The 23181-nt window shown below is 39.7% G+C and overlaps 2 pseudogenes across 1 annotated transcript in view; both read right to left on the reverse strand.

The window, feature by feature from the left end:
* Positions 1 to 2591: 2591 nt before the first annotated feature.
* LOC145793679 (uncharacterized) overlaps positions 2592 to 23181 on the reverse strand; it is a 258720-nt pseudogene continuing 238130 nt past the window's right edge. Inside the window, exons 4-6 of the transcript XR_014333911.1 lie at positions 4968 to 5090; positions 4441 to 4801; positions 2592 to 2967 (exon numbers count right to left, since the gene is read on the reverse strand). The product of XR_014333911.1 is annotated as an uncharacterized LOC145793679 (transcript). The remainder of the gene's footprint in view (positions 2968 to 4440; positions 4802 to 4967; positions 5091 to 23181) is intronic.
* Positions 15949 to 17005, reverse strand: LOC145792956 (uncharacterized; annotated as a pseudogene).

A 23181-nucleotide genomic window follows, 5' to 3' on the forward strand; every position in this document is an offset into this window, starting at 1 on the left:
TCGGCCTTGATAATGACATCTCGGCCAATATGTCAGGGCGAAGGTGGAGGCCAAACAAGGTAACTTCCAAGATGGTCTTAGATGCAAGAAGTTCAAGACTAACCTAGGCTCAGGGTGACCTCGGCTAAACCCACGCCGAGCAAGGTACAAAGCATGCTGTAACACTTAAACGAACAAGGACAAGACTTGAAATGCAAGCTTAACAAGACAGAATCACATGAATGCATATGAGTATGGTTAGGATAGTGTGAGGGTCATTACATCATGCAAGCTAGGCCAAGGTGAGATACGATGCTTGGCCTAAGTGTGAGGTCTAGGTAAGAGTAATCTCGATGACTACAGCTCGGGAAGTGAGGTATGGGGATTTGGGTTACCACTCGTGAAGAACATGAAGAACATGAACATGAAGATCATGAAGAACATGAATGCTAAAATCATAACTTCTTTATTTACAAAATCTGGGATTTCATGCTATGAGTTCGAAAACATGGACCTAGGTACCCATACTTGAAAATCATAAGAAAACAAATACAAAAACATGGATCTTGGCATGAGGTTTCGGATCAAAACATGACTTTTCTTGAAGAACACATGAATGCTATTTTCTCTTTCTAAAACCGAACTTCAAAGCAATGCGTGGCTTACAAATCATATTCAATCATGCAATGCAATAACATGAACATAAAGAACAACATGAGTAGATCAAGAATCTAACCTTAGAACACGGATCTAACGGTTCGATCTCTAGGGATCAAGCTTGGAAATCCACTCTCTCTCTCAAGAACTCCTCTCCCTCTCCTAGAGCTTCTCTCTCCTCTTCAAAACAAAGATATAGAAATGATAGGTTTTCTCTCTCTATCGGCTGACTTAACACTCAGCTCGGACACGTGGCAACGGCTGGTTGGTTATCCTCAAAAAGGTGATAAATTGACAAGACAAGACTATGACAAAGTGTATCTAACAAGCTACCCGGCAAGACACTCCGGCAAATGATGACATCGGCTAAGGACAAAGCTTCAGCAACTAAGATGACAATGACCTCGGCTAGGAAGGACAACACTGGACTAAGCTGTGCCACACCTTGGCCTAGATGTGCCACACCTCGGTCTAGGTCATACCACTCCAGGACAAGATCACTTAGGTGCAAAGGTAACATCTCGGCCTAGATAGTACACATCTCGGCCTTGGTGATGAACACCTCGGCCTAGATAATGACATCTCGGCCAATATGTCAAGGCGAAGGTGGAGGTCAAACAAAGTGGTTCCAAGGCAATTTCTAGGCTGAGGGCGACCTCGGCTCGGAATGATCTAGGCGTAACATAACCTAGGCTTGGCATGACCTAGGCTTAACATAGCAAGGAAGGGACAAAGCATGCAAGCAACACTTAAGCAAAACAAGACAAGATTCATAAATGCAAACTTAACATGGCAAAACATATAAATGCATGCAAACATGACTAGGACATAAATGTGGGTTGTTACAATATCCTTCTAGAAAGACCTGAAATTTTTCATTAAAAAATTTAGTTATTGCCTAAAAATAAATTAAAAAAATCAATTGTTAATTAAAAAATCATAGCCAAACAGTTAAATTTTTTAAAAACTTTAATTAGGAGATTTACATATGTACTAATATGTGGACTTATTATTCAATAGGTCATATATTAATTAATGTTATTTTTATCAAACACTATTAAAAAATATCATTAATTGTTAATTTTTAGCGACAGTTTGAAAATTATCATAAATATGTCACTAATTATAAGTTTTAGCGACATTTTAAAAAAATGTCACAAAAAACCATCACTAATTATAAATTTTAGTGACAATTTATATAAATCCTTACAAAAAAAGTTATTAATTGTCAATTTTTAGCAACAACTGTAAAAAATTATTACAAAAATTTATTTTTAACGACAATTTTGTTAGGATTTATTTCTAATAGAATTTGATAAGAATTAAATCTAACTATTAAGATTTATTAGTAGTTAACCTAAATTTTAAATAGCTAATAAAAAAATAGCTAAACAAAGCAATAGTACAAACAAAGCCTTAGATTTGAGTTTCAATTCCAAGGTTATTGTTTCAGCCACTCCAAAGAGAGGTAGTGTTGGCTGACGAAGAAAATAAAACAAAATGACGACTCAGCTCATGAACGTGCTTAATTTATTGATTTCGCAAGATGCAAAAGAAAAAAGAAAAAACCAAGACTTAATGTATATTAAATCAGAGAATGGGTAGGAAATCCAATGCAGCTGTTAAAATGTGTATTAAGTAAATAATATGAGAAAAGATTCATCAAGGAAGTCAGTCTCCAAAGTTTTACATTTAAAGGGAAAAAAGCAAACTCACTTTCCCTGAGTCGGTAATAACACCTACCACTACATACATTCCACATAATTGTGCACCACAAAAAAAAAAAAAAAAAAAAAATGCCTATAAAATTTAAAGTCTGACATTTTGCAAAATAGTGCTCTACTTTTGTCTCTTGCTTTTAATTCAAAGTCTTACCAGTCCAATAATTAGTTTAAAGTCATACAATCTACACTCATCGGAGTCACTTCCAAATAAATATGCCAATCCAACGAGAGTCAGTAGATAAGCATATTTCATTTCAAGAACTTGATCTTTGGCCACTGTTGAACAGACATGTTTTACCTGACAATATAAACAGTACTCAAGGTTATAAATACACACATATAATTGGAACTAATGGTGTAAGTTGTTCTCCAATCAATATTACACTTCCTTGCTTCTCCACTAATGTCTTTAAAGGGAAAAACTATTCAATTCCTTCGAAACACACGTATTTAGCATATCACAAATTGAACACAACTTTTCTCATAGTGAGAGCTCACAACAGATCTTCATCAATCTTTGCTTCACACAACAGATCATCAATCTTTGCTTCTTGGTAAATTACCCCCTCCTTGTTGCCTTCCAATAACCACCCTATATTTGCATGCCCTGAGAATATAATAAATCTTTTTTAGCCAAAATAATATGCTGTAAAATATATATAAATAAATGAAGATAAATGACCAACAACCATGCAAATTGAAAACCAAAACTAGAATAACAAATTCTTGTACGCACATTCTTAAACTCGGTTGTCATTAAAAGCAACAATTACCCTAGACCATTTGTTCGTGTACGCAAGCCAAATTTTTGGGTATATGGGGTCAAGAGGATAGGACTCTCAGTAAGGCTCACATGCGCCAAACCTCTTGAGCTTATGAAAGCCCACTCCACCATTAACATGCATTACATGACCAAAAATATCCGAAGCAACGTGCCAACGAATTTCCTTTTATTTTGAAACCTATTGGGAATCCAAATGGATAAACTGATATCCGACAAGGTCACAAAATACATAGTAGGATTGTTTGAAATGAAGAGTCTCCACTTGATTTGAAGAACTAAGAAACCATATCCAAGCAACACCTAGTCCTGTCATCACTAGAGAACCTAGGTCAGGGCTACAATTCAAGATGGGAAGGGGTTACCCAACCAAGTGGTTGTGACCTCTCTATTCATTACTCATAAGTTCATGGTTTAAATTTAAAATACGAAACAAACAGGACAAGAATAGTAGAGAAATAGAGCAAGCAAAAGAAACACCTAAATAAAAAGAGGATTCACAGACTAGAATTATAATACTAAAGAAAATTAAAATTGGACCTATTTGAATAATTCCAAGTTGAGGGGGACTAGATGTTGTATAAATGCTACTACCTATGAAAAAACAACTTATTCCTCTTAGAATTAGTTTCATTACAAATATTTATATCACATTATCAAAAAAATTCCTCGATATTTCAACTACTTTCTCATTACACTTTTTAGCTTCACATTTTGATGGGTCCCCAAAAACATTTCGATGAGTAATGACTACTGATTCATAGAAACATATTGTTTATATAATAACCCTCTTGTAAATAGTTACATATATGGTTTGAAACCTTCCTATAAGTCCCAAACTTCCTAACATGAAAACCCAAGCACTTCTGAAAATGAAGTCTCAAACTTCCTAGTTCCCAAATTCATGCTTCTGTAAGGCATTGTCGGCTTACAATTTGACAAACATTGCAAGAAGCTGATTACCAATTTCATGGGCAAAGGCTTGCCTGGTTGGATGCAAGCCTCCATATATGGTTTAAAACAAATACACACACACACACACACACACACACATATAAACATCTAGCTCTACAAAGTAAATTTTCTTTTCTGATCCACACTTGATTTCCACCACACAGTTGTACTTCCATGCAGACAGGTAAAAAAACCAAATTACAAGACATTTTTAAATTGGCCATTGATTGTCCACAGCTTGTCAGTTTTATCATTTCCCAAAGGGCCTCATACCATCTATTAAAATAGGAAGCTATCCATGATCTTACTAAAAAAACAAGGGGAAAAAAAATAGAAAACACATACCTCGAAACGTATAGGTAATTACCCTTTTTTCCATGTGACCATCAGACAATTCGTTTTTCTCTCTCCAGATTGCAAGCACTTCATCAGTTCTAAACCGTTGTGTGAATGTTGATTCCTCCAGCGGAGTTGACATCCTATTAGCATAAGCTAGGAGACCAGTATACGCAGTCATTGCCCCATTGTCAATTCAGTTCCTGTCATCAGTTGCAAACAACTTTCCACCCCTCTTGGAGCACATGATTCTCATCATCTCTAGCAAGTTCTCATTGCAACCCACACTACCGACAATAAGAACATCTTTCTTGTCATAGTGTGCCACTGCCTGTTCTGTAATCTCCACAAGCATCGGAAAAACAGTTTCCTAAAACAATTTAAATTGTATGTGGAAATTGAGCCACAATTAGATCACGTAAATATTCAACACACACTTGCAATTTACAAAAAACAGCTATACCAAAGTACCAACTAAACTTTTTATCACCACAAAATATGTATTATTAAAAATTGAAAGCATTCCAAATGATTACCTGAAGACAATGTCATAAATCTGCAGGGGTGCATTCATTATTTTTTAGCTTTTCCTTAGTAGTGGCTTCAAGATAACTCAATATTTCACTAAACGAAACATCCATTCCTTTGACAACAAGCTGCTGAAGAAAGGAAAAAAAGATAAGTCAAACAGAAAGCATTTCTTCCTTGCATCATTTCAAGAACATTTTGAAGGCTATCTAAGAAATTTTAAGAATATCTCCGGAACGAAAGTTAAGTATAAAAGTAAACCAAGTTTCCACAGAGAATCTTTATAAATGAGAGGTGAGGAAATGTGTAACAAATCTCATAGATATAATCTAAACTTACCCCAAAAAAATATAAACGTACACATCAATCACGTATTATCAATTCAGAGCTGTGTTAAAATATAGAAAAACAAAACAAAAATATGAAGATATAATAAAAAACGTAGTTAAACATATTTCTTTAAAAATAATAAGAACTAATCAAATAAGATAAAGGTAAGACTAAATATATTGGTGAAACCAAAGTTAAAACCCACATATAGATGATCTGCTAGCTTTGTAGAACAAGAACTTAAATGCATGTACCTAACTTGAACCTTGCACTAAATTCACCTATATCTACTGCTCACTGACAACACTCAAAATAGTATATAATAATTCAATAATAAAACTCAACTCAACTCAACTCAACAAAGCCAGCATTGAAACCCTTTAAGGTAGATTTCATCTTTAGCCTTCAATCAATTCCATCTAAAGGCATATCCTTGTTGAACAGTGATCCGGACATGTGTCCGTGGATGTTGATAGTTGTTTATTATCTTGTTTGCATCCTTTTTACTTTGTATATTGAGTTGTAGGATGTGTTGGGCAGGTTTGTTTCAGGTTGGTTGTGTTTGGGAGCCTAGTGTTGCTGCCCAGATTTTTGGACCTTCGCTCGAGCCAGGGTTTTGTCGCTCGAGCGAGAGTTGAGTTTGTGTCTGGTGGGTCGAGCCAGAGAGGCTTCGCTCGAGCGAGCGCTTGCACCTGGTTCTGGACCTGAGAGTTGTGTTTCTTGGCTCGAGCGAGCTTTTCTTGGCTCGAGCGGTCTGGTTTGTTCTTCGCTCGAGCGAGTAGTTGGTCGCTCGAGCGTGCTTCTGGTTGCAGACCTGAAGGTCTAAGTTGTTGGCTCGAGCGAGCAATCTTTGGCTCGAGCGCACTTTTGAGTTTTTGGCTCGAGCGAGAGTTTCTTGGCTCGAGCGAGAGTTTCTGTGTCTGGTCGCTCGAGCGACCAAGTCTTCGCTCGAGCGAGAGTGTTTTATATCAGCGGACAGTAGCGATTTGAAACATCAGTTTTTCACTTCTTTCTTTTCTAAAACCCTAGATCCGAGACACTCTCTCTCTACACTTATATTCTCTCTAAGATTTGATCTCCCTAGAGTGTGAATCTAGCCTAGGGCCTTTGTTAAAAAGATAGAGGGCATTGAGAGCTTTGTTTTAATCTGAAAAAGTTTGGATTTGGAGCACGTTGGTCTTCGAGTCTTCATCTCCTTTTTGGCTCAAACTTCGAGGTAGGGATATCCTACTCCTCTCTATGGATTTTGTCTTTAAATTTTGGTATTTTGAGATGTTGGGGTTGGTTTGGTAATTTTGTGAAAGTTGGGGGCTTTTGTGTAATTTTACAAAAAGTTGGGGTTTATTCATAATAAACCTAGATGCATGTTTAGCATAGAGAAAGGGAATAAATGTTGAGTCATTGACGAAAATGGGACCTAAGGGTTGAAATGGTAATTAGGGAATTGACCTAATTACATTGTTTGATTAATTGGGATAATTAATTGAGAGAAATGAGGAAATGTAATGTTGATTGAATATCCATTGTGCATTTATTTTCTGTTTAGAAATATCTGCTTTGGGCTATCGGTGGAGGATAGTCGTGATTGTTGTAGACAATGCATGATGATTAGGCAAACTGAAACTAATCAATGGAATGTGTCATGGAATTTGACGGTTGATAGAATACATTAACTGTATGTATTGAGTGATTGTATATAGAACCAATGTATTTGTATACGTTATGTGTAGAGGAGGAGATGGGGGATGTACTCCGCGGTTTAGGGGAAGATAGGGGATGTACCTCTAAACCGGATAGTGTTGGGAGAAGATAGGGGATGAACTCCGTAGATACAGCTCATATGCTTGTCTAGAGAAGTGAAGATAGAGCTTATATGCTTATCTTTGTGAAGTGTGGATACAGCTTATATGCTTATCTGTGGATATTGTGGTTATACATATCTGTTGTAGAGTGTAGATACAGCTTATATGCTTATCTGTGGATATTGTGGTTATACATATCTGTTGTAGAGTGTAGATATAGCTTATATGCTTATCTGTGGATATTGTTGTTATACATATCTGTTGAGAATGTGGGTAGTGCCTATATGCCTATCTGTTGAAAAAGGGAAAATGAAAAGTAATTTGGACTCATAAGTTGTATGACATAAATGTGTGATTTATGTGAATGTACAGTGTTGGCCATCTATCAATTGCTAATCTTTTAGTCATTATTCATGGCTGGTTTAGTATATTTCTACTGGGCTGTGGCTCACCCTATATGGGAATATCATTTTCAGGTACAGGAAGCATGCCACCTCCAAGGACATAGCTTGGGAGGCTAGAGGCGGACACACTGTTGTCATTTTACCTTTTGATGTATTACATGTAAATTCAAGCCAAGGGCTTAATGTGTATGAGTTAGTACTCTTTTTGTTGTAACCAAGTGTTAACTTGGAAAGCTGTAAGCCCGTAGGGCATTTGCTTTTGTTATTAACATGTAATACCTTTTGTAATGAAACTCTGATATATGAAAGAATATGGAACTTTGGGAATCAATGCATGTCTTATTTAATGGGTTTAATGTTATTAATTTGAGGGTGTTACAACTTGGTATCAGAGCGTACCGGGTTCGAATACTTTGGGTACGTGGGAAGTGATTAGTATCACAATGGGTTTGTCTCGCTTGATAGAGACTTAGATGTAGTATCATATGCAATGTGCTTAGTTGATAACATGCTTATGTGACTATGTGGGTATGGGATTTAATTTCTAGGATGTTGATTGGATCCTTGGATTTCTGGGAGTCTTGTTGGAAAAGCACTTGATCAATGCTGTTTCTAACTGGAACTCTAGTAATGCCTCGGGACTGTCATTATCCGGAAATGAAATTCGTAAGTGCTTATGTGATTATGTGCTTATGTGCAGTGAATTACAGTTGTCCATGCATTAGGACGTGAGTGTTTAGTTTCGGCACATTTATGAATGTGCTAATGTTCTGTGTTACCTTTATTAGGATGTCAGGACGAGGAAGAGGTGCTAGGCGTGGTAGACCTGCGAGGCAGAAAGTACCGTTACAGGGTGAGATCCCGGCAGTGCAGGAGGGAGTTGGTCAGGCCAATGTGGCCGAGCCAGTGGGTCAGCAAGCCATGGGTGCCTTGGCCAGAGAGATAGCAGGAGCTTTGGGTATTCTCAGAGCGGGGAATCAGGCAGCTGAGGCAGGGCCTTCTTTCTTGAAGAGGGAGTTTTTCCGGTCTAATCCGGATGAGTTTGTCGGGGATCCGAAGGAGCCACTGAAGGCTGATGAGTGGCTAGAGCAAATGAGTAAGACGTTCGAGATGCTTGGCATCGAGGACGGAGCACTGAAAGTGACCTTGGCATCTTTCCAACTGAAGGGAGATACGGGTCAATGGTGGAAGTACGAGAAGGCTCGTGTTGGTGGTACTTGGGAGGCGTTTGTGAATGCTTTTCAGGAGAGGTTTTTGTCTGCAGCAGCTAGGGAGAAGCTGAGGGATCAGTTTAGTCGGCTTAATCAGCAGGGCTTGTCAGTGGCCGAGTTTGAGGCTACCTTTACTAGTCTGTCCAGGTTTGCACCTGAACTGGTGGCGTCTGAGGAACGCCGTTGCTATGAGTTTGAGCGGAAGTTGAGGCGGGGCCTCAAGCTGAGGGTTGGTGGGTCTTACATCCGAGAGTATAGACACCTAGTGTACGCTGCAGCTCATATGGAGCTTATGATGCAGGAGGAGGATGAGGGGCAGAGAGGCTCCAAGACGGGCCAAGATGGCCAGGGTGATGGCAGGAGGCAGAGGGGTTCTAACCCTCAGCAGTCGCAGGGTGGTGTTGCTAGATCGACCTTCCCAGTGCCGAGTGCAGGCTCCGGGAGAGGTGGTCAGGGGGAGTTTACTTGTTACAAGTGTGGCCAGCTGGGTCACAAGGTTTCTGTTTGCCCGCTGAAGGGTGGGGGTCAGAGAGCTGCTTCTTCTTCAGCTAGACCGCAGAGTCAGAGTTTGGGCAGGGGGCAGCCCTTGTCTTGTTATCAGTGTGGACAGCCTGGGCACCTGAAGAGGTTTTGCCCGCAGTTGAGTGCCACTTCGGGGGAGTCTGGTTCTAGGCAGACGCAGGGTTTTCAGCCAGCTCAGTCTGTGCAGGCCTCGAGGGCCAATCCGGGAGCTTCATCATCCCAGTCTGTGCAGCAGTCTTTTGCTCCGAGAGGTGAGCAGGTAGACCAGGGGCCTACGGGGCGCGTGTATGCTGTTACCGCGCAGGATTTAGTACCAGCTCCATCAGTAGTGAGAGGTACTTTTCTGTTTTGTAACTCGGTTGCTAATGTGTTGATAGACACGGGTGCATCTCATTCTTTTGTATCTGCTGCATTTGCATCTGTTTTGGAATTGGAGTTAGCACTGTTAGCATCTCCTACTTGTGTGGTATCGCCTTTGGGTGGTGAGTTGATCCTGAAACAGGGTGTTAGAGGATGTGATATAGAAGTCGCCGACTATAGGCTTGCTTTTCCGTTTGTTGTCATGCCCATGAAGGGCTTTGATGTTATTTTGGGTATGGACTGGCTATCGTCATACCGGGCTGTTATTGATTGCTACCGCCAGAGGGTCACGTTATGTACCTTGAGCGGGGAGTGGTTCCATTTCTTGGGAGATCGGGTTGGTAATATTTTGCCACCGGGGTTTGATTCGCGAGGGCGAAGTGAGCTTAGTGGTCTACTTGCTAGCTGTGAGAGTAGTGAGTGTGATGAGATTCAGATTGTGTTGCCGAGGGTGGTTTGTGAGTATTCGGATGTCTTTCCCGAAGATCTTGTTAGTTTGCCACCTCACCGAGAGATAGAGTTCTCTATTGATTTAGTGCCCGGCACGGCGCCGATTTCTATGGCACCTTACCGTTTGCTCCAGCAGAGTTGGTTGAGTTGAAAGTTCAGCTCCAGGAATTGCTTGATAAGGGCTTTGTTCGCCCTAGTGTTTCGCCGTGGGGAGCACCGGCCCTCTTTGTTAAAAAGAAAGATGGTGCCTTGAGATTGTGTATAGACTACCGGAAGTTGAATCGGGCTACGGTTAAGAATAAGTACCCTATGCCCCGTATAGATGATTTGTTTGACCAGTTGAAGGGTTCCCGTTGTTTCTCTAAGATAGACTTGAGATCGGGTTACCACCAGTTGAGGGTCAGGGAAGAGGATATTCCGAAAACGGCATTCCGTACGCGGTATGGCCATTATGAGTTTTTGGTGATGCCATTTGGGCTTACCAATGCACCGGCAGTCTTTATGGACTTGATGAAGCGGATTTTCTGGGAGTTCTTAGACCAATTTGTGGTTGTCTTCGTGGACGACATTCTTATTTATTCGCCTTCTGAGGAGGAGCACGATGAACACTTGAGAGTGGTGCTTGAGTTGCTTAGAGCCCATAGGCTGTATGCCAAGTTTGGGAAGTGTGAGTTCTGGCTGGGGGAAGTCAAATTCTTAGGCCACGTGGTATCCGGGGAAGGGGTGTCTGTTGATACATCCAAGGTTGAGGCAGTGCAAGATTGGGCACAGCCTAAGAGTGTGTTTGAGATCCGCAGTTTTCTGGGGTTAGCTGGGTATTACCGTCGGTTTGTGAAAGATTTCTCCAGGTTAGCGTGACCGTTGACTAGACTGACTCGGAAGGGAGTCAAGTTTGTGTGGAGTGAGACTTGTGAAAAGTCGTTCCAAGAGCTGAAAGTTAGATTGACCACCGCTCCGGTATTGATTATTCCGGAGAGAGGGTTGGGTTATGCGGTTTATTGTGATGCCTCACGAGAGGGTTTGGGTTGTGTGTTGATGCAAGAAGGGAAAGTGATAGCTTATGGCTCACGTCAGTTGAAAATACACGAGAAGAATTACCCCACACACGACCTAGAGTTAGCGGCTGTGATTTTTGCCTTGAAAATCTGGAGGCACTACCTTTATGGTGAGAAGTTCGAGGTGTTCTCGGACCACAAGAGTTTGAAGTATCTGTTTACACAGAGAGACTTGAATCTGAGACAGAGGAGGTGGATGGAGTTCATCGAGGAATATGATTTTGAGTTGCATTATCGCCCGGGAAAGGCCAATGTTGTGGCCGATGCCCTTAGTAGGAAATCCATTAGTGATGTAGCTTGTGTAGCCATCCGGGAATGGGAGATGTTGGGAGCACTTGGTGAGTTTGATTTGCTACTGGGCGAATCTGTTGAGGCTGCAGCCTTGTTTCCTGTTGTTGCGCAACCTACACTTGTGACTAGAGTGTTAGAGGCACAGAGAGGTGACCTTGAGGTAGAATCCCTCCGAGAGAAGATCTCCAGTGGGAAAGTTGAGAAGGGTTTGACGGTGTATCCCGACCAGAGTGTTAGATACCGAGACCGTTTGTTTGTACCGGAGTCTTGCCGAGAGGAGGTACTCCGAGAGTTTCACCATTCGCGCCTTGCGGTGCATCCGGGAGGTACTACGATGCATCGGGATTTGGGTCGCCAGTTTTGGTGGCGGGGTATGAAGAGAGATGTGGCTGTTTTCGTATCGAAGTGCCTTACTTGCCAGCAAGTGAAGGCCGAGCATCAGAGGCCAGCGGGTTTGTTGCAACCCTTGCCTATTGCCGAGTGGAAGTGGGAGCATGTCACTATGGACTTCGTTGTAGGTCTTCCGAGGACTCAGCGGGGTAGTGATGCTATTTGGGTGGTTGTAGACCGGTTGACTAAGTCGGCGCACTTTATTCCTATGCGCGTGAGAGATTCGGTGGATCATCTTGCCGACTTGTATATTCGGGACGTAGTGAGATTGCACGGGGTCCCAGTGACGATCGTCTCAGATAGAGATCCTCGTTTTACTGCTAGGTTATGGCAGAGTTTGCAGAGTGCCTTGGGCACTAAGTTGACCTTTAGTACGGCCTATCATCCTCAGACTGACGGGCAGTCCGAGCGTACTATTCAGATCCTCGAGGATATGCTTCGGGGTTGTGTCCTTGACTTCAGTGGGACGTGGGAGAGGCACTTGCCCTTGGTAGAGTTTGCCTACAACAACAGTTTTCAGTCTAGCATCGGTATGGCACCGTTTGAGGCCATGTATGGCCGACCGTGTAGGTCTCCAGTTTGTTGGGCCGAGGTGGGTAATGCACCTTTGTTGGGTCCGGAGTTGGTTAGGGAGACGACGGAGAAAGTTGAGCTTATTCGTAGGAGGCTTGTTACAGCCCAGAGTCGGCAGAAATCTTATGCTGACCGTAGGAGGAGACCTTTGGCGTTTGAGGTAGGTGATCATGTCTTTCTGAAGATATCACCTAGGCGAGGTCTGATGAGGTTTTGGAAGAGTGAGAAGTTATCCCCTCGGTTTATTGGTCCTTTTGAGATCCTCGAGAGGATTGGCGAGGTTGCTTATCGGTTAGCCTTACCACCGCAGTTGTCCGGAGTACATGACGTGTTTCATGTGAGTATGCTTCGGAAGTATGAGCCAGATCCATCACATGTGTTGGATTGGACCGATTTAGAGGTAGATAAGGATGCCTCGTATGAGGAGAGACCGGTTCGGGTCTTGGATAGGCGGGATCAGGTCCTGCGTGGCAAGACCATTCCTTTGGTGAAAGTCTTGTGGAAACATCACGGAGTGGAGGAGGCCACTTGGGAACGTGAGTTGGAAGTCCGTGAAAAATATCCGGACTTGTTTGTTGATATGTAATCTTGGATTTAAAATTTTGAACTGTTACTGACTTAAGAGCTTTCCTATTTGTCTTAAGTTGTGAAACATTGAAAATGTTTTGGTTTATTAGAAGTGTGTTTTGGAACTTGCCTCATATGGAAGTTGAATGTGACACTATATGTGTTGAAAGTAATATATTGTTGAAATTGGAAAGATAATGCGTAATGTAATGCATGTTGAAAGTACATATGTTGTTTACATATTGTGAGCTGCCTCTTGTTAAATGGAGGGAATGACCGGTAATGGGTCGAATTGTTGAATGTTAAAATGTAACATTGTTTAAAATGGAGAAAAACCTGTTTTTGAAAACTTGTGCTTAATTTCGGGGACGAAATTCTTTAAGGGGGGGAGGTTATAGCGATCCCGGGTTTACCCTTGTTGAACAGTGATCCGGACATGTGTCCGTGGATGTTGATAGTTGTTTATTATCTTGTTTGCATCCTTTTTACTTTGTATATTGAGTTGTAGGATGTGTTGGGCAGGTTTGTTTCAGGTTGGTTGTGTTTGGGAGCCTAGTGTTGCTGCCCAGATTTTTGGACCTTCGCTCGAGCCAGGGGTTTGTCGCTCGAGCGAGAGTTGAGTTTGTGTCTGGTGGGTCGAGCCAGAGAGGCTTCGCTCGAGCGAGCGCTTGCACCTGGTTCTGGACCTGAGAGTTGTGTTTCTTGGCTCGAGCGAGCTTTTCTTGGCTCGAGCGGTCTGGTTTGTTCTTCGCTCGAGCGAGTAGTTGGTCGCTCGAGCGTGCTTCTGGTTGCAGACCTGAAGGTCTAAGTTGTTGGCTCGAGCGAGCAATCTTTGGCTCGAGCGCACTTTTGAGTTTTTGGCTCGAGCGAGAGTTTCTTGGCTCGAGCGAGAGTTTCTGTGTCTGGTCGCTCGAGCGACCAAGTCTTCGCTCGAGCGAGAGTGTTTTATATCAGCGGACAGTAGCGATTTGAAACATCAGTTTTTCACTTCTTTCTTTTCTAAAACCCTAGATCCGAGACACTCTCTCTCTACACTTATATTCTCTCTAAGATTTGATCTCCCTAGAGTGTGAATCTAGCCTAGGGCCTTTGTTAAAAAGATAGAGGGCATTGAGAGCTTTGTTTTAATCTGAAAAAGTTTGGATTTGGAGCACGTTGGTCTTCGAGTCTTCATCTCCTTTTTGGCTCAAACTTCGAGGTAGGGATATCCTACTCCTCTCTATGGATTTTGTCTTTAAATTTTGGTATTTTGAGATGTTGGGGTTGGTTTGGTAATTTTGTGAAAGTTGGGGGCTTTTGTGTAATTTTACAAAAAGTTGGGGTTTATTCATAATAAACCTAGATGCATGTTTAGCATAGAGAAAGGGAATAAATGTTGAGTCATTGACGAAAATGGGACCTAAGGGTTGAAATGGTAATTAGGGAATTGACCTAATTACATTGTTTGATTAATTGGGATAATTAATTGAGAGAAATGAGGAAATGTAATGTTGATTGAATATCCATTGTGCATTTATTTTCTGTTTAGAAATATCTGCTTTGGGCTATCGGTGGAGGATAGTCGTGATTGTTGTAGACAATGCATGATGATTAGGCAAACTGAAACTAATCAATGGAATGTGTCATGGAATTAGACGGTTGATAGAATACATTAACTGTATGTATTGAGTGATTGTATATAGAACCAATGTGTTTGTATACGTTATGTGTAGAGGAGGAGATGGGGGATGTACTCCGCGGTTTAGGGGAAGATAGGGGATGTACCTCTAAACCGGATAGTGTTGGGAGAAGATAGGGGATGAACTCCGTAGATACAGCTCATATGCTTGTCTAGAGAAGTGAAGATAGAGCTTATATGCTTATCTTTGTGAAGTGTGGATACAGCTTATATGCTTATCTGTGGATATTGTGGTTATACATATCTGTTGTAGAGTGTAGATACAGCTTATATGCTTATCTGTGGATATTGTGGTTATACATATCTGTTGTAGAGTGTAGATATAGCTTATATGCTTATCTGTGGATATTGTTGTTATACATATCTGTTGAGAATGTGGGTAGTGCCTATATGCCTATCTGTTGAAAAAGGGAAAATGAAAAGTAATTTGGACTCATAAGTTGTATGACATAAATGTGTGATTTATGTGAATGTACAGTGTTGGCCATCTATCAATTGCTAATCTTTTAGTCATTATTCATGGCTGGTTTAGTATATTTCTACTGGGCTGTGGCTCACCCTATATGGGAATATCATTTTCAGGTACAGGAAGCATGCCACCTCCAAGGACATAGCTTGGGAGGCTAGAGGCGGACACACTGTTGTCATTTTATTTTTTGATGTATTACATGTAAATTCAAGCCAAGGGCTTAATGTGTATGAGTTAGTACTCTTTTTGTTGTAACCAAGTGTTAACTTGGAAAGCTGTAAGCCCGTAGGGCATTTGCTTTTGTTGTTAACATGTAATACCTTTTGTAATGAAACTCTGATATATGAAAGAATATGGAACTTTGGGAATCAATGCATGTCTTATTTAATGGGTTTAATGTTATTAATTTGAGGGTGTTACATGTTCATTTTGGCCTTCCACCTATTCTTTTGGCAGAAAACTGAGAGGAAGGATTGTGTATGGAGGATAGAAAAGAAAGGGAGGGAAAGGAAAAATCACCTCACCCTTTATCTGTTTGGTTAAGCAAGAAAAAATGAAAAGAAAAGTAAAGACTACTAACTGCTTGTTTAATCATTTTCTCTTACAAATGAAGACAACGGTGTAGCTGACTACAATGGCCTAACAACCACCAAATTCCTACCTTCAAAAAAGTTCAAAAAAAGGTACATAATAAAATATCTTCTTTAAAGATTAAGAAAATTATCAATGAGCCTTAAAGCCTCATTTGCAGTTGTCTTTGTGTCTCTTTTGTCTTTTGAGAAGGCAGGAGGGAGAGGATACCAAACTGAGCTATACAACATTGGAAGATCAGAAACTAGCAAGACATAACCACAATTTATTCCAGTACAGTGCAGGCTAGACAAGTATTGATCTCAAGCACAATGCAAAACTGAATCATAGTAAGAAATAAAGTTTTCTCAAACAATCGACAGAGAACAGACAACATAAAAAAAATCTGCAGACTTCTATAGTTAAACAAGCAAAACACCAAATAGCAGCTCAAAATTTTATTTTTTTTGGGTCTTCCTCAAGTTTGAAGACATTTCAACAAAATAACCTATAAAAGATATGACTATTAATGGACAGTTTCTATGTGAATTTACCACTGATATAGGTTAAGGAAACTTGCTTCCAATTGCATACCTACTCAATGTTGTACCCAAGGTTTGGATCATTAGACAGAGTTAGAACCCTCGCAAACCTGTCCAAGCAATTCCTAACAGCAATATCTATAGTCTCACCGAAAATCCGATACCGCCCCTTGCTATATGCAATCATCTGTGTGTTACCACCACTTACATATAGCACAACAGGGTCATCTGCTCCAGTAACAACCCTTCCTGTGTCAATATGAGCAACACAATGCTTTACCGCAACAATGAGTTTCTTCCAAAGCTGTGAAAGAACCCAAACAACAACAACAGCAACCTGTAATGGCGCACCCATGCCTGGTCCTCTAGTGGAACAAAGATAGGCGATGTCATTTGGGGTTATCTGCACAGTCTTGAGGGCATATTGGATAAGCGGCCAGCAAGATGTGTTGGAGATGGTATTGGGCAGTTTCTTGGGGAAGGAATCCCTGCCCTGGTGGGGTAATATAGGTATGTGTGTCTTGGGTTTGATAAAATTGAGCCATCAAGGGTCACAACCCCAACACCAATCTTGTTGGTTAACCCCTCAAACCCTAGATAGAGCTATCATCTTCTTCATCTTTAAGAATAATATTAATATGCCTGACTCAAATCTAACGTCTTCAAATTAGGTTGATAATTTCAACTGAAATTATATATTCCTATTGTCTGGGAAGACAACAGGAATACATGATTATCCTGAACTTGTCTCCAAGAGATGATTCCAAATCTAACTTCTTCAATTAGATTAAGAATTACTTATTTTCTTTTCCTCTTCTAATTAAAGATTGTTGTTCTTGTTCATCTACTTCCGTACATGGTAAACTGCAACTGCTAAAGAAAATTTATTCGCCACTCCTTTTCTTTTCTTTTTATATTTATTTTTATCTAATTTGTGAACAAGCTAATTTTAAAAGGAAATTGATTTGTAAAACAGAATTTTTATAAATAAAGCCCATCCAGAATCACGTGTCAATGGAATTTTTATAATTATGAGCCAAAGGTGCTTTGGCTTGAAATGAGAAAAAAAAAAAAAAAAAGTCCCATTCTAAACAAAAATACTTAACCAAAAGCAGAAAATTAAATATTAAAAGAGAATTTATTAGGGGTGAAATCAGTTCAGTCCAAGTGCTACTTCATTCCCACCTGATGGAATGTTTTGGTTTTCATTATTCCCACCTAATTGATTGATTTGGTCTGGTTGTGTTTTTTCAATAGACAATGAAATAATACAACCTTATCAAAAAACAAAACAAATATCAACAGTTGTATCAAAACAAAATATGAACAACATTTAGAAACAATCCTATATTAAAAAAAAAATCGAGAAACAATGACACACTAATTTTTGCTTAATATATGCTCATGTGGACAACTCTGGTCATGGACAAGTCTGGGTAAATTTTAGGGAAAAATTTGGGCTTAGGGTTTCAAATAATTAAGGCTTTTCTTTTCTTTTTTTTATTGTCTGAAAATTGATTTTTTTATTTTTTTTATTTTTAGTGAATTTTTTAATATTTTAAGTAATTTTTTTTAACTTTTTAGATATGCCTACCTAAAAATAAAATAAATAAAATATTTTAAAAAATCAATAAATACATGAAAATATACAAAATTTATATATATATATATATGTATATTTGGTATTTAGTGAATTTTTTAAAGATTTTGTTTCACAGTATTATATTTTTTACGTATATTTGTATTAGGTGCAGTAAAACATTTGTTTAAAATATTAAAAATATTTACTAAAAACAAAAAATATAAAAAATAAAAGCACAATTTTCAGAAAATCAATCAACACCAAACAAGGTGGATTTTGAAGAAATTAGAGTTAAAAAATTATGGGTTTCTTTCAGGTAGCAAAAGAGAGGCATGAAAAAGAGAGGGAGCAATGCAATGTGATGACTGATGCATGCACGGCTAAGATTAGCTCCCAATAATATGCATCGATGGCTGGGATTGAAAAAGTTATTAAACTGATTCGGTTCAATCCTTTTCGATTTGAATTTTACAAAACTAAAAAACAAACCCAAAAAAGCAAGGTTTTATTTTTTATATTTTTCTGAAAAAATAAATATTAAATATATTTTAAAATTTCAAAACTTATTCTCTTTATAAATTTTTTTTTAAATGATGACATTGCAGGCAAACAGTTGGCTCTTATATTATTAATCATGTCTTTTTGCACCCTCCTCCAATGAGTTGTCAAGTTCAATCAGATGGATGGTTGTCTCCAGGCAATCCAATGATCAAGCAAAAACTGATTTCTTAAGAGAAAGAAAGGGTTAGTACATTTATTTTCATTCTTACAACTTTATGTTGAGACTTGGGAGTGTTGGTTTCTACTCTATGTGAGGAGTTGTGACCATGTAAAGGAAGCCTTAGAAGTCAAGCATCGAGGCTGTAGATTTGGGCTGGAGATTTTTAGCCAAGCTATCCTATTATAGGGTGGTTGTGTTGGTGGCTGCCATCAATGTTGTCGGCGGCTCGTCGACAGCTTGTCGGTAGACAAGATTCCATTTGTGTATAAATGGGGAGAGTTGGAATGCAACAAAATGTGAGGAACCAAGAGAGCAAAATGAGAGAGTTAAGAGATATTAGCCCTCTATGCGGGAGAGAGTGCTCCCTTTGTGTGAGAGGGGGAGTTGTGTATGAGTTGAGTGAGGATGAGTGTTCCTCCTTACCTATTGTAATCTCTTCATATAAAGTGAAATTTGATTACTCTCCCGTGGATGTAGGCATTGAGCCGAACCACGTTAAATTTTGTGTTTTCTTTTGTGCATAGGTTGTTTGTGCTTGTAAGTGATTTCTGGACATTTTGGGAGGGATCTCCGATCCCATCAGGGAGAACTTAAGACTAAACATCTGTACTATTCTCAAGTTAAGGAAAATAAATTGTGCTCGAAAATCATCCCATTGTGATGCAACACCTATGATTTTTAACGTTGTGACTTATGTTGGTCTTCCCCTTGAAATCACTAATTTACCTATAGGTCCTCAATTGTTTTAAGACAAAGGACAATTTCTGCAAAAATAGAGGCTAGATCCATAAGAGAACAAAAAATATATGACACCAACTTTGTATAGTAGTTTCCATGGGTTCTAAATCTCTGCAATCTCTTTTTACTTTGCATTTTAGGTTGATTATGTGATCTTCCATCTAACATTCCTTCCTTTCAATTGAAGTATTTCTTTCCTATTTTTGTAGAAGTCAAAGTTCTGGTTAAAGATGTAGAAAATATGCATATTTAGTTCATCAAACCCTAACTGATCCCGGTTGTCCCTTTACTGTTCTGATGTATTCCGGACTCGGTTCCGTGGAGTTGGTAGTTGTATTTATCTGGTTGTCATCCTTTAATTCCTTTTGTTTGAGTTTTAGGATGTGTTGGGCATGTTTCGAACAGGTGGGTCGAACCTTGGTCTAAAATCTTGTTGCCAGTTTTTGGTCGTTCCGCTCGAGCGGGCCTGGTTGCGCTCGAGCGGAGATTGCACACTCCCAGCATTTCGTGTCCCTGCAAAACTTCTGCAGGTGTGATTTTTACGCTCGAGCGGGTTTCTTTACGCTCGAGTGGTAGCGGTCGAGCGGGTACTCTGGCGCTCGAGCGGGTAGTACTTTTTAGTGTAAGTTCTGAGAGGGGGAAATCCACGCTCGAGCGGACTGGTTTTCGCGCTCGGGCAGATGTACTTTATTCTTTTGTCTTGGCGCTCGAGCGGGCTTTCTTGCGCTCGAGCGTACCTAGTTTTTTGTTCCTGACGCTCGAGCGTTGTGTTCTCCGCTCGAGCGGGAATGTCGTATATCAGTTGGAAGCTGGGCATTTTAAAATCACTTTTTACATTCTCTATCTCTCTCTTACTTTCTAAAAAAATATTTTGAGAGCTCCTCTCTCTAGAAACTCCCTTCTCTCTAGGGTTTGATCTAGTTAGAGTGTCTCATTATCCTCCGGCCTTTGTCAAAAGTGTGTGGATCGACGAGGGCTCCATTTTGATCCTTGGATTCTTGAGTTTGGAGCATTTTGGTTTTCTTCAACTTCCCCATTTGAACTCTAACTTCGAGGTAGGGATATCCTACTCCTTCTCATGAGTTTTGTCTTTGAATTTTAGTATTTTGATGAGTTGGGGGTTGTTGGGTAATTTTGAGAAAGTTTGGGCCTTTGTGCAATTTTACAAAAGTTGGGGTTTTGTTTATATAAACTTATATGCATGTTTGGCATAGAGAAATGAGATCAATATTGGATTATTGGTGAAAATGGAACCTTAGGGTTGTGATGTTAATTATGGGAAATGCTCTAGTTACATTGACAAATTAATTGGTATAATTAGCTTGAAGAAAAGAGGAATTAAATTGAGAATGTTGGAATTGGATGTGGATGAGATTAAAGGGTGCAGTTAGATTCGTTTATCGCTCACCTAGTGAAATGTTGATTATATATCCATTTGGTGCATTTATTTTCAGTATAGAAATAACTGCTTTGGGCTATCGGTGGAGGATAGTCTTGCTTGTTGTAGACACTGCATGATGATTAGGCAAACTAAAACTAATCGATTGAGTATGCAATTGAATATAACAACTGGGATAATACATTAATTCTATGTATTGATCGATTGTATATGATCTATGTTTATATACATGTGTTGTTTGGGAGGAGATAGGGGATGTACTCCACGGTTTAGGGGAAGATAGGGGATGGACCTCTAAACCGAATTTTGTGTGACATTGATACAACGCTACAATGTGTATCAAGTGTTGATTATGGAAGTGTTTGAATTGATTGGATATAGCACTAAAATGTATATCTTTATCAATTGTAAGGTACAGAAGTGATTCTATGTTATGTTGATACAGCACTGAAATGTGTATCTTTCGCAAAGTGTGGGAATGGTTTATGTGTTATTGATACAACATTAAAATGTGTATCCCTCATGAATTTTGAAAGTGTTTTAAAGATGAGTCCAAATCTCATTAAGTTATTTGGCTAGGTGTTGAGCCTTGTTTTCAAACTCAAAGTTGGAAAAGACATGGGAAATGAAATATAACATGGACTTAATGTCATGAAATCGAAATGTGATATATGTGGATGTATCTGTGTTGACCATCTATCAATTGCTAATCTTTTAGTCATTGTTCATGGCTGGTTTAGTGTATTTCTACTGGGCTGTGGCTCACCCTTTATGGGACATCATTTTCAGGTACAGGTAGCATGCCACCTCCAAGAACATAGCTTGGGAGGCTAGAGACAGACAGACGACTTTGTTATTTGCTTTCTTTTGATGTATTACATGTAAATTCAAGCCAAGGGCTTAATATGTATTGAGTTAGTACTCTTTTTTTTGTAACCAAGTGTTAACTTGGAAAGATGTAAGCCCGTAGGGCATTTGCTTTTATTGTTAACATGTAATACTTTTGTAAGGAACTACTCTAATGAATAGAAGAATATTTATCTTTTATACCAATGCATGTCTTAGTTGATGGGTTTAATGTTATTATTTTGAGGGCGTTACAACTTGGTATCAGAGTGTACCGGGTTCGAATACTTTGGGTATATGGGAAGTGATTAGAATCACAATGGGTTTGTCTCGCTTGTTAGAGACTTGGTGTGACATTATGTGTTTATTTGATAACATGTTTATGTGACTACTTGGGTATGGGATTTAGTTTCTAGGATGTTGATTGGATCCATGGGTTTCTGTGAGTTTTGTTGGAAAAGCACTTGATCAATGCTGTTTCTAACCGGAACTCTAGTAACGCCTCGGGATTATCATTATCCGGAAATGAAATTCGTAAGTGCTTATGTGTTTATGTGCTTACGTGGAGTGAATTACAGTTGTCCATGCATTAAGACGCGAGTGTGTAGACGTCCCCGAATGCCCCGGGAGGACGATTCCCGTTCTGTTCGTTTTGCGGGTTTACTACAGTTCAGGACTCTCAATTTGTCACGGTTCTAAATCTGAACCAAAGAGTCCAAATCTGGCAAATCGTTTTGAGAAAACAGATTTTGAAAAAGAAGTGTCAAACATGAATTGCTTTGCCAGATACAGAGTCGCCACCTAAATATTTTGTTTTGGGAAATTTAGGAAACCCTGACTCGGTGCCAAAGGCCACATGTCCGTCATCACCAAAGTTGCCTTGGCTCGGGAGCTTGGGCACGATTGGGGAAGGTCAACTATGAGCACCCCCTCTCGCCCGATCCAAAGATCGGCCTCTACTAACCGTGATATCCAGTTTTGAAAACGTTATGCGTTCTTATTCCAGTTATTAGCCTAGAATTACTATGTTATGCGCACAGCAAATAAATATAGACCAAATTGCCCAAATTGGAACAAAACATTTCATGCTTGTTTTGAAAATGGTTTGCTACTCGCAAGTAGGTTGAAATGTAGGTTTTGCCACCCTCAAGTGGGCTTTAGAAAAGATGGTTTTGCCACTATCTAGTGGGCTTAAAACTCACAGTTTCAATGCATTATCCCAATTTAGTTAATTCAACCTCCACCCACAGGCACTCAAGCAGTTATATCACATAAGCATCTAGCCTCATGGTAATCATACTATTATGGCAACACTCACACGCATGCGGTATGCTAAAGCATAAACGCTTACCTAGTACTCCGTGCCAAAACAAGAACATGTTAGCAATCATGCATGATCCAAGTCCATGTTTAAATGCCTAATGCAACGCATACGGAATGTCACTAGAGTAGGCTCGGCTAGTCTATAAATGACATGTGAAAATGCACAAGTAGCATGTATTCAAGTTAGATTTGAAATACTTATGCAGTTAGTATGATGCGCCGAGCTTGGTGCATGCAATACTGATGAATGATGCACGCATGCATAGCATAAGGTATGCTAAATTAAATATGCCCTAATACTAACCATCGAAACCAGGTAAGTAAAAAAGAGAAAGAAGTGGTGATTGGAAGACATGCACACACGTACCCACACTTATTACAAATTCGTCCTCGCTCGGA

Source organism: Camellia sinensis, chromosome 6 (assembly GCF_055761805.1).
Source record: "Camellia sinensis isolate YWXY chromosome 6, ASM5576180v1, whole genome shotgun sequence".
In the NCBI taxonomy this organism is placed as follows: Eukaryota; Viridiplantae; Streptophyta; class Magnoliopsida; order Ericales; family Theaceae; genus Camellia; species Camellia sinensis.